Genomic DNA, 15,774 nt, shown 5'->3' with positions numbered 1-15,774 from the left:
GATCCCTGGGTGGTGCAGTGGTTTGGTGCCTGCCTTTGGCCCAGGGTGCGATCCTGGAGACCTGGGATCAAATCCCACATCGGGCTCCTGGTGCATGGAGCCTGCTTCTCCCTCTGGCTATGTCTCTGCTTCTCTCTCTTTCTCTCTCTGTGACTATCATTAAAAAAAAAAAAAAAAAAAAAAAAAAAAAAAAAAGCTCTTAGTTTAATCAGAACTTTTTCTTTTCATTCAGAAGGGACTTCTTCTGTTTCCCTAGGAGAACCCTTAACTGCAGGCCTTAAAGATGCACTGGGAAAAAAGATGCAGAATGCTGATATTGGGAAGGGTCATCTGTATTGTATGATCCAGTCCTCTCACTTTACGGATGAGGAAACTGAAGCTTAGTGAAAATAAGGAATGTGCCTATCATTGGATAGTTGATTTGATCTGTTAATTTAAAAAAATCTGAGGGGTGCCTGGGAGGCTCAGTTGGTTAAACGTCTGCCTTTGGCTCAGGTCATGATCCTGGGGTCCTGGGGTCCTGGGGTGGAGCCCCACAATGGGGGTCCCTGCTCAGCAGGTTGCCTGCTTCTCCCCCTCCCTCTGCTGCTTCCTTGCTTGTGCTCTCTCTCTCTCTCAAATAATCAAAATCTTAAAAAAAAAAATCTGATTTCACCTGTTCAGATATATATATCACATTTATGCAGAATAGATTGTTTATAGTTTCTAGGTGTCATATCAGTAAGCACCGTGTGACATATTATACAATAGGAAAAAACTTTAAAATGCAACCATTGGGAATCATTTAGGTACAAAGTACAGGTGACTCTTGAACACAGGGGTTGGGGCGCTGTAGCCCCCACTGCTCTGCACATAACATTGGTTTTCTGAAGAGAGCTTCATAGCCGAGAGATTTACTGCCTGTTCCGTTGTACATTTTGGATATCAAATCACGTGAATATATTACTTATACGATGACAAGAGAGCACTCAAATTCTAAAAAGAAAAATAAAAGAAATTCTGTAATCTTAGGAAATACTCAGAATTACTTGCAAAGAAAGAAATTAGGGGAGAAATAAAACACCAAAAGATTATGTATTGAAAGTATAACACAGAAATCAGTGATGGGAAAGTGCAGGACATGGAGAACATTTGCCTCTTCTAAAATTGGACAGATAAAAAAAATTGGACAGATAAAACCTTCTCTTTATGTTCACAACTTTATTTTTTTTTAAGTTTATTTATCTTACTATATAGTAATCTCTATACCCAATGTAGGGCTTGAATTCATGACCCCAAGATGAAGTCTCATGTTCTTTTTTTTTTCTTTTTTTAAAGATTCTATTTATTTATTTGAGAGAGAGAGAGAGAGCATGAGCAGAGAGAGAGAAGCAGACTCCCTGCTGAGCAGAGAGCTCATGCAGGACTCCATCTTAGGACTCTGAGATCATGACCTGAACCGAAGACAGATGCTTAACTGACTCAGTTACCCAAGGAGCCCTTGTTTTTTCCTTTATTTATTTTAAGAGATTTTATTTATTTATTCATGAGAGATAGAGGAGAGAGAGGGGCAGAGACACAGGTAGAGGGAGAAGCAGGCTCCATGGAGGGAGCCCGATGTGGGACTCGATCCCGGGTCTCCAGGATCAGGTCCCGGGCTGAAGGTGGCACTAAACCGCTGAGCCACCTGGGCTGCCCCTGTTCTTTCCTTTACAATGTTATTTATTAGGGGTGCCTGGCTAGCTCAGTTGGTATAGCATGGGACTCTTGATCTTGGGGTCATTAATTTATGCTCCATTTGGGTGTAGAGCTTATTTTATTTTATTTTATTTATTTATTTTTAAAGATTTTATTTATTTATTCATGAGAGACACACACACTCACAGAGAGAGAGAGAGAGAGAGAGAGAGAGAGAGAGAGAGAGGCAGAGACACAGGCAGAGGGAGAGGCAGGCTCCATGCAGGGTGCCCGACATGGGACTCGATCCCGGGTCTCCAGGATCACACCCTGGGCTGAAGGCAGGGCTAAACTGCTGAGCCACCTGGGCTGCCCCTGTAGAGCTTATTTTAAAAAATAAAATAAAACTGGAGTACTTGTGTGGCTCAGTCAATTATGTGTTCAACTCTTGATTTTGATTTAGGACATGATATCAGTGTTGTGAGATCAAGCTCCACATTGGACTGCTTGAGTCTCTCCCTTTGTTCTCCCCTGCCACACACACTCTCTCTCAATATATATGTATGTAAAATAAATAAATCTTTATTTTTATTTTATTATTTTATTTTTTTAAAGATTTTATTTATTTATTCATAGACACACACAGAGAGAGGCAGAGACACAGGGAGAGGGAGAAGCAGGCTCCATGCAGGGAGCCTGATGTGGGACTTGATCCCGGGTCTCCAGGATCACAGCCCAGGCTGCAGGCAGCACCAAACTGCTGCGCCACCAGGGCTGCCCAAATAAATCTTTATTTTTTAAAAAATATTTTATTTATATATTTGAGAGAGAGACAGAGAGAGCATGAGCACGGAGAAGAGCAGAGGCAGAAGAGAGGGACAAGCAGACCCCAATGAGTGGGTAGCCCAATTTGGGACTCAATCCCAGAAACCTGAGATCATGATTTGAGCTGAAGTCAGATGAGCCACCCCGGTGCCCCACTAAATAACTCTTCAAAAAAACTTATAAAACTGTATTTATTTGATTAAAAGAATACGTTAATATGCATACTGGTTATAATAAGCATGATAATTCAAAGATCTATATATATTAAAAAAAGATAACTCTTTCCCACCCATGTCTTCCATATGATCAGCCTACTATAAACTCTTCCATGCCTTTCCTCATGCTCATATAAACATAAATATAAACGGTCAGTAATATGCTAAAAGGGTCTTTATCACTCTACAATTTGCATTTTCCACCGTAGCAATATATCTGGATGTCCCTCTGGGTCAATACAAATAGGTCTAACTCATTTTCATCGTCATATAATATTCCATAGTACAGAGGTAGTACAACTGATTCATGGATTCCATTAATTACAGACTATCAGGTTGTTCTCAGTTTGTTTGTGTTTGTTATGCACCACGAACAATACAAGCATCTTAGTTTGCTGTGGCTACTTTGACACATTACCACAAACTGAGTGGCTTAAAACAACAGATATTTATTCTCTCATAGTTCTTGAGTCTAGAAAATTGAAATCAAGGAGTTGGCAGGGTTGTTTCCTTCTAGATTCTCTGAGGGGGAATCTGTTCTATGTCTCCTAGTAGCTGCCAATGATCCTTGGGATTCTTTGCCTTTGTAGATGCATTACTCTCATCTCTGCCTCATTCTTCACATCACCTTTGTGTCTCTGTATCTCAAATCTCCCACTGCCCTTTCTCTCTCTCTCTCTTTTTTTTAAGATTTTATTTATTCATGACACACACACACACACACACACACACAGATGCAGAGACACAGGCAGAGAGAGAAGCAGGCTCCATGCAGCCAATGTGGGACTCAATCCCAGGACTTCAGGATCACACCCCGAGCCAAAGGCAAGTGTCAAACCACTGAACCACCCAGGCATCCCCATCCCTCTGCCCTTTCTCTTACAAGAATATCTGTCACTGGATTTAGGGCCCATTCTTTGTGTGTGTGTGTGTGTGTGTGTGTGTGTGTGTGTGGCAAAATATTTTATTGCTGCCACCCCATCATCCTAAGTCTAAGATGATCCCATTTCAAGATCCTTAATTACATGTGTAAAAATCCGTTTTCCAAATAAGACTATATTTACAGGTTTTGGAGTGGACATATCTGTAGGAGGGCCAAAATTCAACCCATATGGCATCCTTGTGTATATCCTTACAATTGGTATTGTCTTTAGCTTTTCCATAGGGCAGTGTTAATGTATTTCTTGGTCAATAGGTAGGTATGTATATTTTAAATGTTAATAGACATTCCCAGATTACTCTAGAAAATTTGTGGCTATTTATATTCCTATCAGAGATGTACCAAGGCTTCTTTCTCCATGTATCATTGATTGCTTTTTTTTTTTTTTTTTTTTTAAGATTTTCATGAAAGACACACAGAGAGAGAGAGAGAGAGAGGCAGAGACATAGGCAGAAGGAGAAGCAGGCTCCATACTGGGAGCCTAATGTGGGACTCAATCCCTGGTCTCCAGGATCACAACCTGAGCTGAAGGCAGATGCTTAATCGCTGAGCCACCCAGGCATCCCTGATTGTTTTTTTTTAATGTTTGCCTAGATTGGAGTGAAAAATGGATTATTGTTTTAATTTCTTTTTCCATAACTATTGTGAAATAAGCATCTTTTTAATGGACCACTTGGATTTTTTTTTTTTAAGATTTATTTATTGATTGATCCATGAGAGACACAGAGAGAGAGGCAGAGACAAGGGCAGAGCAAGAAGCAGACTCCAAGCAGGGAGCCCGATGCAGAACTCGATCCTGGGACCCCAGGGTCATACCCTGACCCAAAGGCAGATGCTCATCCACTGAGCCACCCAGGCATCCCTGGATTTTCTTTTCCATTAATCACCTGCTTGTAGACCTTGCCCATATTTTAATAACATTGTTCCCCTGTTTTTTTTTAAAATCCACTTAATGGGGGCACCTGGCTGGCTCAGCTCATAGAGCACGTGACTCTTAATCTCCAGATTGCAAGTTCAAGCCCCACCTTAGGCAGTAGATCTTACTTTTTTTTTTTTTTTTAAGATTTTATTTATTTATTAATGGGAGCCACAGAGAGAGAGAGGCAGAGACATAGTCAGAGAGAGAAGTAGACTCCATGCAGGGAGCCCAATGTGGGACTCAATCCCGGGAGTCCGGGATCATGCCCTGGGCGGAAGGCAGGCCCTCAACCACTGAGCCACCCAGGATTCCCAATAGAGCTTACTTAAAAAAAAAAAAAATTCATTTATAAAAACTCTTTTATGGTAGAGATACAATGTGTTTGCCATATGTTTTGTTGTTCTATTTATTTATTATTTATTTATTATTTATTTATTATTTATCTTTTTGTTCTATTTTTTTAAACTTGTCATTATGATGTCATGCAATACTTTCAAAATATTTATGTCGACAAATATTTTTATTTTTTCCTTAATGATTCTGAGCTTCCTGTCTTGCTTAAATTTCCCCCTAACGAAAGTCATATTACTATTCTTTAAAAAATTTCCCCTAAATTTTTGTTTTATATATTGTTTATTATTTAATTCTACTTTTTTATTTTTAAATTTATTTTTAAAAATTAAAAAAAATATTTTATTTATTTATTCATGAGAGACACAGAGGCGGAGAAAGAGGCAGAGTCACTGGCAGAGGTAGGAGAAGCAGGCTCCAAGGGGCCTCATGTAGTGATCCTGGGACTCCAGTATCACACACTGAGCTGAAGGCAGGCACTAAACTGCTGAGCCACCCAGGCATCCCTGATTTTGCTTTTTTTTTTTTTTTAAGACTTTATTTATTTATTCATGAGAGACATAGAGAGAGAGAGAGTGACAGGCAGAGACACAGACAGAGGAAGAAGCAGGCTCCATGCAGGGAACCTGATGGGGGACTTGATCCTGGGACTCCAGGATCACACCCTGGCCTGAAGGCAGGCACTAAACCCCTGAGCCACCCAGGGATCCCCTAATTTTGCTTTTTTTAAAGTAGGCTCCATGCCCAGCATGGAGCCAACATGGCTTGAACTCAGCTGAGAGCAAGTCCAAAGCTTAACCAATTGAGCCAGCCAGATATTCATATATATATGTATTTATTTTAAAACATTTTTTTGTAATCTCTATCCCCCAATGTGGGGCTCAAACTCAGGACCAGGAGATCAAGAGTTCCTTATTCTTCCAACTAAGCCAGCCAGGCACCCCTGGTTTCTGTATTTTTATATCTTTAATTCTTCTGAAATTTATTTTTGAATATGGTATGGTTCTAGCTTTATTAGAAATAAAGATTCTATTAAACCAAGATAATTTATCAAACTACTTTTTTATCACTGGCCTGTTTGCCACTTTTGCTTTAATATTTGGTTCTACTGCTAGCCTTCATCCTCGATTACTCAGCTATTTGAGCTAGTATAGTAGCAGTAAGTTATAATAATTCTACAATACAGGAGAGCTTTCCAATAAGTTAAGATTTCAGCTTTTCAGTAAGTGAAATTCAAGTATGCCGCTAAGAAAGAGGCCCATAAAATGTCCTGGTTGTGGTCAAAAGACAACAGGAGATAAGGTACCCAAAAAAGGTTAGGTGACGTGTTAGGCACTGCGTACAAATGTTAGCCATTATTATCGCAAAAGCGAACACACAGAAAACTAATTTTGGGTTTGGAAGTCTGGACTTCTGCTTTTTTTTTTTTTTTTTAAGATTTTATTCATTTATTCATGAGACACACACACACACACACACACCACACACACAGAAGCAGAGGTGAGAAGCAGGCTCCATGCAGGGAGCCCGATGTGGGACTCGATCCCAGGTCCCCAGGATCACGCCCTGGGCCAACGGCAGGCGCTAAACCGCTGGGCCACCCAGGCACCCCTGGACTTCTGCTTTTATGGCCATCAACACTGCAGGAATTGCAGGGCCAGCTGTGGCAGCCAATCTAGCACTCCATCTCCAGAACTGCAGTGACAGGATAAGGGGGAAAAGCGAAGAAGGGCTGCGGCCAGTCCAGGAGTCGGTCCAAAGTTCCAGATTGGAATTGGGGAAGAGCAAAGAGGTCAACGGGGACGCGAGGAACAGAGGGGCATCTCGCCAGGGGGCTCCGAACGTCGAGGCAGGTGGCTGCTCTCCGCTGACGGCGGCCGGCGGGAGATTGCGGTGCCGCGGTCCTCGGGGAGCCCCGCAGCGTCCCGGCCGCGCCCGCAGCCGAGAGCCCAGGCGACCGCGCGGCCTCCTCCGCGGCCGGGCCGCGCGGGTGCTGCAGGTCTGGCGGCGGGGGCTCCCGGGCCGGGGATTGGTCGGAGCGGCGCGCGGGGCGGGGCCAGGGGTGCTGGGCGGCCGGCCAGGGAGGTGCGCGCGCGCGGGCACGGCGGCGGCGCGCGCGTGCTCCGTCGGTCGGTGCGGCGGCGGCGGCGGCGGCGGCGGCGGCGGCGGCTGTGGAGGAGCGGGCCATGGCTGTGGGTGGCGGGCCGGTGTAGCGCCGCGCGGGGCAGGCGGAGGCGACCGAGAGAAGCGGGGATGGGGGCGCCGCAGGCGGATGGTCGCGGTGGCCTGGGCTGCTGACTGCGTACCCGGAGCCAGAGTCGGAGTCGGCGGCGGCGGCGGCGGCGGCGGCGGAGCTCCGGGCAGGTGAGAGCGGCGGCGCGGGCCCCGGATGCGGCGGCGCGGTCGCGGCGGCGGCTGAGGTGCCCCCGCGCGGGCGGCGCGCTCTTGCCCGCCACAGCCTGCGGCGCCGGCGAGTTGTGTACCCGCTGCGCGCTTCCTGCCGGCGCGGAGGACACCCGGCCGCCGGCCTGCGGGGGCGCCTCGCCCGACTGCGGCCCTCCCCGGGGCTCTCTGAGGTGAAGGCTCTTCCCGGCCTCTGGGCGGCCGAGACGCGCCCGGGCGCCCGGGGCCGCTGGCGCTTTCCGTGGCGTTCCTGAGGGGGAGCCTCTGTGGAGAGGCGGCGCCGTCGTCTCCTGTCGTTCCTCCGCCTCAGCGGACGCCCCCGGAGCTTCCAGACCCTCAGGTGCCGCCCCCCCCCTTTTTTTTTGCCTTGAAGTGCATTTTAGGGGCGGGGATCCTAGGCGGTTTGGGTGCGGACGTATTTTCAGATCCCAGCGCTTCCACAGACCAGTCCTGGGGCCTTGGGCCCAAGTGCCCTGGTTTGTTAAAGGGATAATAATAATAACCCGTACCTCACAGGGTTGTTTTGAGGGTAGGACAGGACGATGTGCACGACCGATCAGCCGGCGCGCGGTAAGTGCCAGGCTATTAGCTGCAACTCTGCTGCCGCATCTTTTTAGCCATTGCCGATTCCTGACTGCGGGTTTACGTTGCGGGGTGGGGGGGGGGGGATACATTTATTTCCGAAGTGCGCTGGTGTTGCAATAACCACCAGTGGAGTTGCTTCATATTGGATCCCGTTCTCTTATAGGGGCCAAAATAGAACCCTGTGTTTCCCACCCTAGAATCTTGTAGTCTCTTTCTTGCCAAGGCTGACGTAGGGTACCTGTCTCAGGCGCTGAGTGGAAATTAGAGTAAATAAGACCGAAAGGGTTCGCTTAGGATGGAAGATGGTGGGACATACAAACTGGAAGCGGTTTGCTGTTTAAATGATCCTAAGTGACACTTAACTGTCACTTGTTACATAGTATAAACACACGAGGAATCTGGAAACAGACTCCTTTTTCTGCGTTGCTACATCCGAAGGGAGTGACAAGTGCTTTTGTAAACATCATTGTGGGCAGCGTTCGTGTCTGGTGAAGTCATCATAATTAAGTTAGATGAGTACTTATTTTGAAGCCCTGAATGAATGTTTGGAAATGTGATTCCTAATAAAACCGTCTTCGACGAGTCAGAATTCTCAGCAGTTTATTAATCATGTGGGGATTTTTATGCAACGCTGTAAGATTTTTATGGTAAAAGCAGAACTGTTTAAGTCATGATAATGTAGCATAGGAGAGAGCAGTCAGGGGAAAGATCATAGTTTAAGAAGGCAACTGTGGAAACAAGTAAAAATCTTAAACCTTAAAAACTAAAATTCAAAAGGTGCCTAGATGGCTCAGCCCATTAAGGGTCACACTGGGTTTCTGCTCAGGTCATGATCTAAGGGTCCTGGGATCAAGGCCTTTAGGCTCTGCGCTCAGGATGGAGTCTGCTTGTCCCTCTCCCTCTGCTCCTCCTCCTGCTCTCTCTCTCTCTAATAGATAAAATCTTTTTTTTTTTTTTAAAGATTTTAATTTTTTATTCATGAAAGACACAGAGAGAGGCAGAGACATAGGCAGGCGGAGAAGCAGGCTCCCTGTGGGGGGAGACTGATGCAGGACTTGATCCCAGGACTCTGAAATCAACATCTGAGCCAGAAGGCAGATGCTCAACCTCTGAGCTACCCAGGTGCTCCTAAATAAAATCTTAAAAACAGCAACAACAGCAACAGCCACCACCAAAGATCACTTGGGTCGCTCAGTTGGTTAAGCATCTGCCTTTGGCTCAGGTCATGATCCAAGGATTCTGGGATGGAGCCACAGATCAGATCTGGCTCCTTGCTCAGCTGGAAGGCAGCATCCCCCCCCCCCCCCCCCCCCCGCACCTTGCCTTCTGCTCATGCTCTAACTCTGGCTTTTTGTTTTAAATAAATAAAATCTTGAAAAAAAATTGTATTCACTAAAGCAAAAATGACTTAAAAAACCCCTTTGTTTTACATACCCTGATTCATTCTCTGATGAGTGTCAAACACCTGCAGGGTGTTTTTTTAGAATTGTAGAAAATTGAGTTGGCTTTTAACTTATTGCCATTTTGTACCTCTCACTTATGTTTCCTAGTTTTCTAGTTTTTTTTTTTTGATCCAACTTTTTTTTTTAAGATTTTGTTTATTTAGGGGATCCCTGGGTGGCGCAGCGGTTTGGCGCCTGCCTTTGGCCCAGGGCGCGATCCTGGAGACCCGGGATCGAATCCCACATCGGGCTCCCGGTGCATGGAGCCTGCTTCTCCCTCTGCCTGTGTCTCTGCCTCTGTCTCTCTCTCTCTCTCTCTCTCTGTAACTATCATAAATAAATAAAAATTAAAAAAAAAAAAAGATTTTGTTTATTTATTCAGAGAGGCAGAGATATAGGCAGAGGCGGAAGCAGGGTCCCTGGAGGGACCCTGATGCAGGACTCCATCCCAGGACCCTGGGATCACAACCTGAACCAAAGGCAGACGCTCAACCACGGAGCCACCTAGGCACCCCGATCCAATTTTTTTTTTTTTAAAGATTTTATGTATTTATTCATGAGAGACACAGAGAGGGAGGGAGGGAGAGATAGAGAGAGGCAGAGACACAGGCAGTGGGAGAAGCAGGCTCCATGCAGGGACCCCCATGTGGGACTCGATCCTGGATCTCCGGGATCAGGCCCTGGGCTGAAGGCGACCTAAACTCAGCTAAACTGCTGAGCCACCCAGATGTCCCCCAGTTTGTTTTTGAATGTGAACAGATACATAGAAAAAAATTAAAATAAGCCTTGTAATCCAAGTTACATTCTTCCTAAATTGTGATTTTTTTCTTGTTGCCTAACTTCAGACTGGTGAACCTGACAGTAAAAGTACTGCTAGCCACTGTGAAAAGGCTAGGGGTCAGAAGTCACATCTTGCTTCCTTCTAGACCTAGACCTGGTTTCCTAGTAGCTGGGGCTTTGGGGATGTCACTCAGTCTTTTTGGCCCCAGTCTTTTTATTTATAGAGTTTGAGTGGGTGTATGTCACAAGGTTTGGGAGGGTGGTAGTGGACTATAGAATCACATTATATAAAAGAACCTTCTAGGATGCTACACTTTTGTAGTTTTCCTTCTCTTTACTCTCTTTATCTCTTTTGTTAACTTTTCTTTCTCTCCTCTTTTTTTTTATTTTTTAAAGACAGAGAATTAGAGAGAATGCACAAGAAGGGGGAGTGGCTGAGGGAGAGGGAGAAGCAGCCTCCCAGCTGAGCAGGGAACCCAATTTGTGGCTCCATCCCAGGACCCTGAATCATGACCTGAGCTGAAGGCAGTTGCTTAACTGACTCTTCTTCTTCTTCTTCTTTTTCTTCTTCTTCTTCTTCTTTTTTATTTATTTATTAATGAGAGACACAGAGAGAGGCAGAGACACAGGCAGAGGGAAAAGCAGGCTCATCAACAGGGAGACCAATGCAGGACTCCCCAGACTCCAGGATCACACCCTGAGCCAAAGGCAGATTGCTCAACTGCTGAGCTACCCAGGCATCCCCCCTTCATTCTCTTCTGAAGTCAGAACATCCTAATGCCTTAGTGTTTCCAAGCCATTACCTCTACTTTTTTTTTTTAAAGTAAGCTCTATTCCGAATGTGGGGTCTTGAACTCATGACCCTGAGATCAAGAGTTGCATGCTCTACCAACTGAGCCAGCCCATTGAAGCCATTTCTTCTACTTTTTTCTTTTTAAAAAAATTTTTTTTTGAGTGTAGTTGACACAATGTTACATTAGTTTCAGGTGTACAGCATAGTGATTGGATAAGTTTATACATTATTCTGTGCTCACCACAAGTGTAACTAACATCTTTTGCCATACAGTTGCTATTACAATATCATTAACTGTGTTCTTTATGTTCCCTCTGCTTTTTTCTACTTGCACTCTTTCTGGGTGATCTCCTGTCTACTGTCAATCCACTTTCAATATGCTGTTGACTCTTGGATTTTTATCTCCAGTCCTGAACTTCAGATTTTTTCTACTGCCTGTGTGGTATCTTCACTCCATTTGTCTATAGACATCTTAAAGTGAACATGTTCAGGGTGGAGCTCTTGATTTCTGTTCCTCAACCCATTCCTTCCTCAGCAGTCTCCATTTTATAAGAGAACCCCCTGTTTCCCTTCTCCACACTCCTCAAGTGAAAAATATGGTAGTCATCCTTAATTCACCCCTTTGCCTCACTGCTCCTTCGTCCCCAGTACAATCAATCCTTCAGTAAACTCTGTCAGTTTTATCTGAGAATAGATTTTTTTTTTTTTTTTTTTTTTTGGAGAGAGAGCTAGAGAATAGTGTGAGCCAGAGGGAGAGAGAGAGAATCCTAAGTAGGCTCCATGCTTAGCAGGAGCCTGATGGGGGCTCAATCTCACGACCCTGAGATCCTGACCTGGGCCGAAATCAAGGCATCAGACCCTTTACCGACTGAGCCACCTAGGTGCCCCCAAAATACATTCAATTATATTTACTTCACTTTGTTTTTATTGCTACCACCCCAGTTCTTTTGGGGCAGTAGCTTCCTAACTGGTCTTCTTGCCTTTGGTCTTGCTTTCTTATATCAAACAGCAGTGTGATCTTTACTCACTTTTCTGTCTTAGTGGCTTCTCATTACACTAAGAAGTAAATCCACACTCTTTACCTGCATTGTCTGCTAATTATCTTGCTTATTTTCTTTTTTATTTATGGCCTTTTTCCTTCAGCATACTCTGAGGGTGAGGTGCTTATCTGCCTTCCTTTGGTATTATTATTATTCTTATTATTTTTATTTTTAAAGTAATCTCCATGCCCACTGGGGCTTGAACTCAGGAGCCTGATATCCAGACCTGAGCTGAGATCAAGTATCTCTGTCACTAAACCACTGTGTCACCCAGGTGCTCCCGCCGTGGTATTCTTGGTAACCAGTACAGTGTCTGGAACATTTAACTGATGTTGAATGAACGAATGTGTGAATGAAATAAGTCACAATCTTTTGATTCCAAGGACAGTATGTACTGCACAAACTACCCTTTTTGGCCCCAGATTTGTGCAAATGAAGTAATCAAAGAGCCTAGAGTTATTCTGGTAGGTGTCCTTATTCCTTCAGTCTTAGTTAGGTGTTACATCCCATGAAAAGGCTAAGCAATTAGACATGAAGGCCTTGATAGCAAATGTGAATTTTACTCATTGTGTCCTGGTTCATTATTATTTTTGTAAATAAATAACCAGACAAGCCTGGAAAGCTTTCCAGGCTTGTCTGGTTCTTTCGAGACATTGAATTTTGATCTTGAGTGGAGGGGATTGGTTCTAGAATGTGATAGTTTCTCTCTCTCTCTCTCTCTTTCTTTATAGATTTTATTTATTCATGAGAGACACAGAGAGAGGCAGGGATATAGGCAGAAGGAGAAGCAGGGAGACTGATGTGGGACTTGATCCCAGGACTGCAGATCACGCCTTGGCTCAACCACTGAGGCACCCAAGTGCCCCTAGAATGTGGTAGTTTCATGCAGTATTACATACCAAATCCTCTAGAGTAGCAATTGGAATTTTTACAGAGAACAGGTTTTTTTTTTTATTTTTTATTTTTCAATTACACTATTTAAAAAAAAAATCTCTGTGTGTATGTTTGTATGTATCCATCCATCCTCTGAACCATTTGATTTGGAATTATTACATCTGGGGGATAAGTCCTTGTCATTTGTTTTTTCTTTTCTTTTTTAAGATTTGTTTACTTATTTGAGAGGGAGAGAGCATGAGGGTGCATGCAAACCTGGAGAGGGATAGAGGGAGAGGGTGAGGGATCAGGTGAGTCCCACGCAGATTCCTTACTCTGTGTGGAGCCCAACACGGGACTCAACCCCATGACCTGAGATCATGACTTGAGCCAAAATCAAGAGTTGGGCACTTAACTGACCGAGCCTCCCAGGTGTTTCTCTCTTTTCTTTTTATTTATTTTTTTTTTTCCAAAAATTTATTTTTAGGTAATCTCTACATCTAACGTGAGGCATAAACCCACAACCCAGAGATCACGATTCACAAGCTCCACCAACTGAGTCAGCCAGGCGCCCCTCATTTGATTTCTATTAATTACTCATTTGAGAACTTTATCATGTTGTAGAAGGAGGGAAATAAACCTAGGACTTTTACTCCCCACCTGAGACCTGAGTCTGTAGCAGTGAAGATACTGTCTGAACATTAGTAATTGAAGAGCAGAAGAAAAGGAAAATAAGGGAGAATGTTATGAATTTTTAGGCTTGTGTGGGACAACTGCCCTTATCACTCCTCTTCTCACCTCCCTTCCCAAATTTTGCCACTTGGATTTTTTCCCCTGTGCTCCTTCTCCATTCCCTGATAGATATGGGTTGTTTTTCTAAGGAGTGCCTATGAGTCTTCAGTAGTCCAATGTCTGCTAGAATGCTTTGTGAGAGGAAACTCCCTTTTCTTGAAGAGACCTTTTTCCTTTCTCCTAATCAAGGAGTCTTTCTGGATTGTCTGGCCATTGGATCCACCTTTCCCTTTGGAGTGGCTCCAAACTGGTGCATTTCTTTATTTCCTTTTTAAGTTGTTCTACCATATATTCCATGATAGCCTTTATGTTATGTTATCATCTCCAGGTTAAATAGTTCTGAGTCACAAGCTTCTAGTTGAGAGAGAGAAAATGAAAGGGATTAGATGTATGGTTGGGTGTGTGTAGTGTGTTTTTTCTAGTTGCTCTGGTAATGCAGATTGTGTTTCTAATTTAGACCTTTTTCAAAAGGCTTTTTTTTTAAAAAATATTTTGTTTATTTATTTGAGAAAGAGTGTGCACAAGAGAGCATGAGTGGGGTGAGGGGCAGAGGGAGAAGCCCAGTCCCCACTGAGTCTGAGGACTCCACAATCATGATCTGCGCTGAGGGCAGGCTCTCAATTGATTGTGCCACCTAGGTGCCCCTTCAATAAACTTATTTTTTTTAGATGACTAAGGAGACTTTGGTAAAAAGACATTCCTAAAAGGGGGTGGCATTGAATTTAAAAAATTTTGTATATAGTAAAACTCAAAATTTTTATTTTTATTTTTTTTTTAAAGATTTTTATTTATTCATTCATGAGAGACACAGAGAGAGAGGCAGAGACATAGGCAGAGGGAGAAGCAGGCTCCATGCAGGGAACCCGATGTGGGACTCGATCCCGGGTCTCCAGGATCATGCCCTGGGCTGCAGGCAGCGCTAAACCGCTGAGCCACCTGGGCTGCCCCAAATTTTTTAAATTAATTTTAAAAATTCCAGTACAGTTAATGTACAATGTTATATTAGTTTTGGGTATACAATATAAAGTATTCAACGATTCTATCTTACTCATCATGATAAGTTAGTTTACTCATTGTGATAAATTTGTTTACTCTTTAATCCCCATCACCTATTTCACCTATCCCCCACCCCTGCCCCTCTGGTAATCATCAGTTTGATTTCTATAGTTAAAAGTGTGATTCTTGGTTTTTCAAAACTCTTTCATTTTCAGTCCTGAGTTGTTTTTTTTTTTAAGATTTTATTTATTTATTCATGAGAGACACACAGAGAAAGAGAGAGGCAGAGAGAGAAGCAGGCTCCATGCAGGGAGCCCTATGTGGGACTTGATCCCGGGTTTCCAGGATCACACCCCGGGCTGAAGGCTGGCGCCAAACTGCTGAGCTACCCGGGCTGCCCTTCAGTCCTGAGTTTTAACAGTGCATAAGATTTTTGTAATTATAACCACCACTAACAGTATACAGAACAATTCCAACACCTCAGAGAATTCCCTTGTGTTACCTCTTTGTAGCCCCTGCTTCCCCATTCTTAACATTTGAAGGTATTTGTTTTTTAATTAATTAATTAATTAATTAATTAATTTATTTTTGGTTTTTTAAAGAGAAAAATTTTCATGGCTAGAATATGTTAGAACTGGAATCAGTGGATAACTGAGCACCCTAATTGTTGGTTATCTTCTGGAAATATAAAAGGTAATTCCAGTCTTTAGCATTCAATAAAGTAATAATTATCCTTATAGATGGAGGAATGTTTATAAAGGCTTTAAATTAAAAAAGATTTATTGTATAACTTTTAGAACCTGTCAAGTGAGGCTAATCTCATAATGTCAGGTTACAATAGGGACCGTCTAACAGAATTTGGGGGCTGATTCTGTGATAAAATCATAATGGGTAATATCACATATCCTCTCATCTCCCTTTAATAAATCTAGACTTCCCATTTACTGCTATTGCAGGGTTAGCTAGAGATTAATTTTGTCAAGGATTATGCTATGAAGTCTCAGTTTTTCTCCCTAGTTTCTCTCTAGCATTGTCACTTTCTGTTAACCTACCTATGTATTCCCAGCACTTAAAGTTGTTTTAGCTATTCAGTTTTCCTAGGGATTGAGGGGAAGATATGCTCTCTGTATATACTGAGCTAATGGTAGTTTTCAGTTATCTTAT

The 15,774-nt window shown here is 43.6% G+C and overlaps 1 protein-coding gene across 2 annotated transcripts in view; it reads left to right on the top strand.

Annotated features, from left to right (window-relative positions):
- The first annotated feature begins 7,060 nt into the window (after positions 1–7,060).
- Positions 7,061–15,774, top strand: part of PIK3CB (phosphatidylinositol-4,5-bisphosphate 3-kinase catalytic subunit beta) — a 204,460-nt gene continuing 195,746 nt past the window's right edge. The window contains exon 1 of one of the 2 annotated variants that reach the window (XM_055321255.1): positions 7,061–7,270. The gene's annotated coding sequence lies outside the window, so the exon portion shown is untranslated. Of the gene's footprint in view, positions 7,271–7,480; positions 7,650–15,774 lie in introns of those variants that run through there. The other variant, XM_055321256.1, reaches the window with a different exon arrangement.

This window comes from Nyctereutes procyonoides, unplaced genomic scaffold (genome assembly GCF_905146905.1).
Source record: "Nyctereutes procyonoides isolate TBG_1078 unplaced genomic scaffold, NYPRO_anot_genome, whole genome shotgun sequence".
Taxonomy (NCBI): domain Eukaryota; kingdom Metazoa; phylum Chordata; class Mammalia; order Carnivora; family Canidae; genus Nyctereutes; species Nyctereutes procyonoides.
Note: the sequence above shows the minus strand (reverse complement) of the source record. Positions and strands in the feature narration are given on the sequence as shown.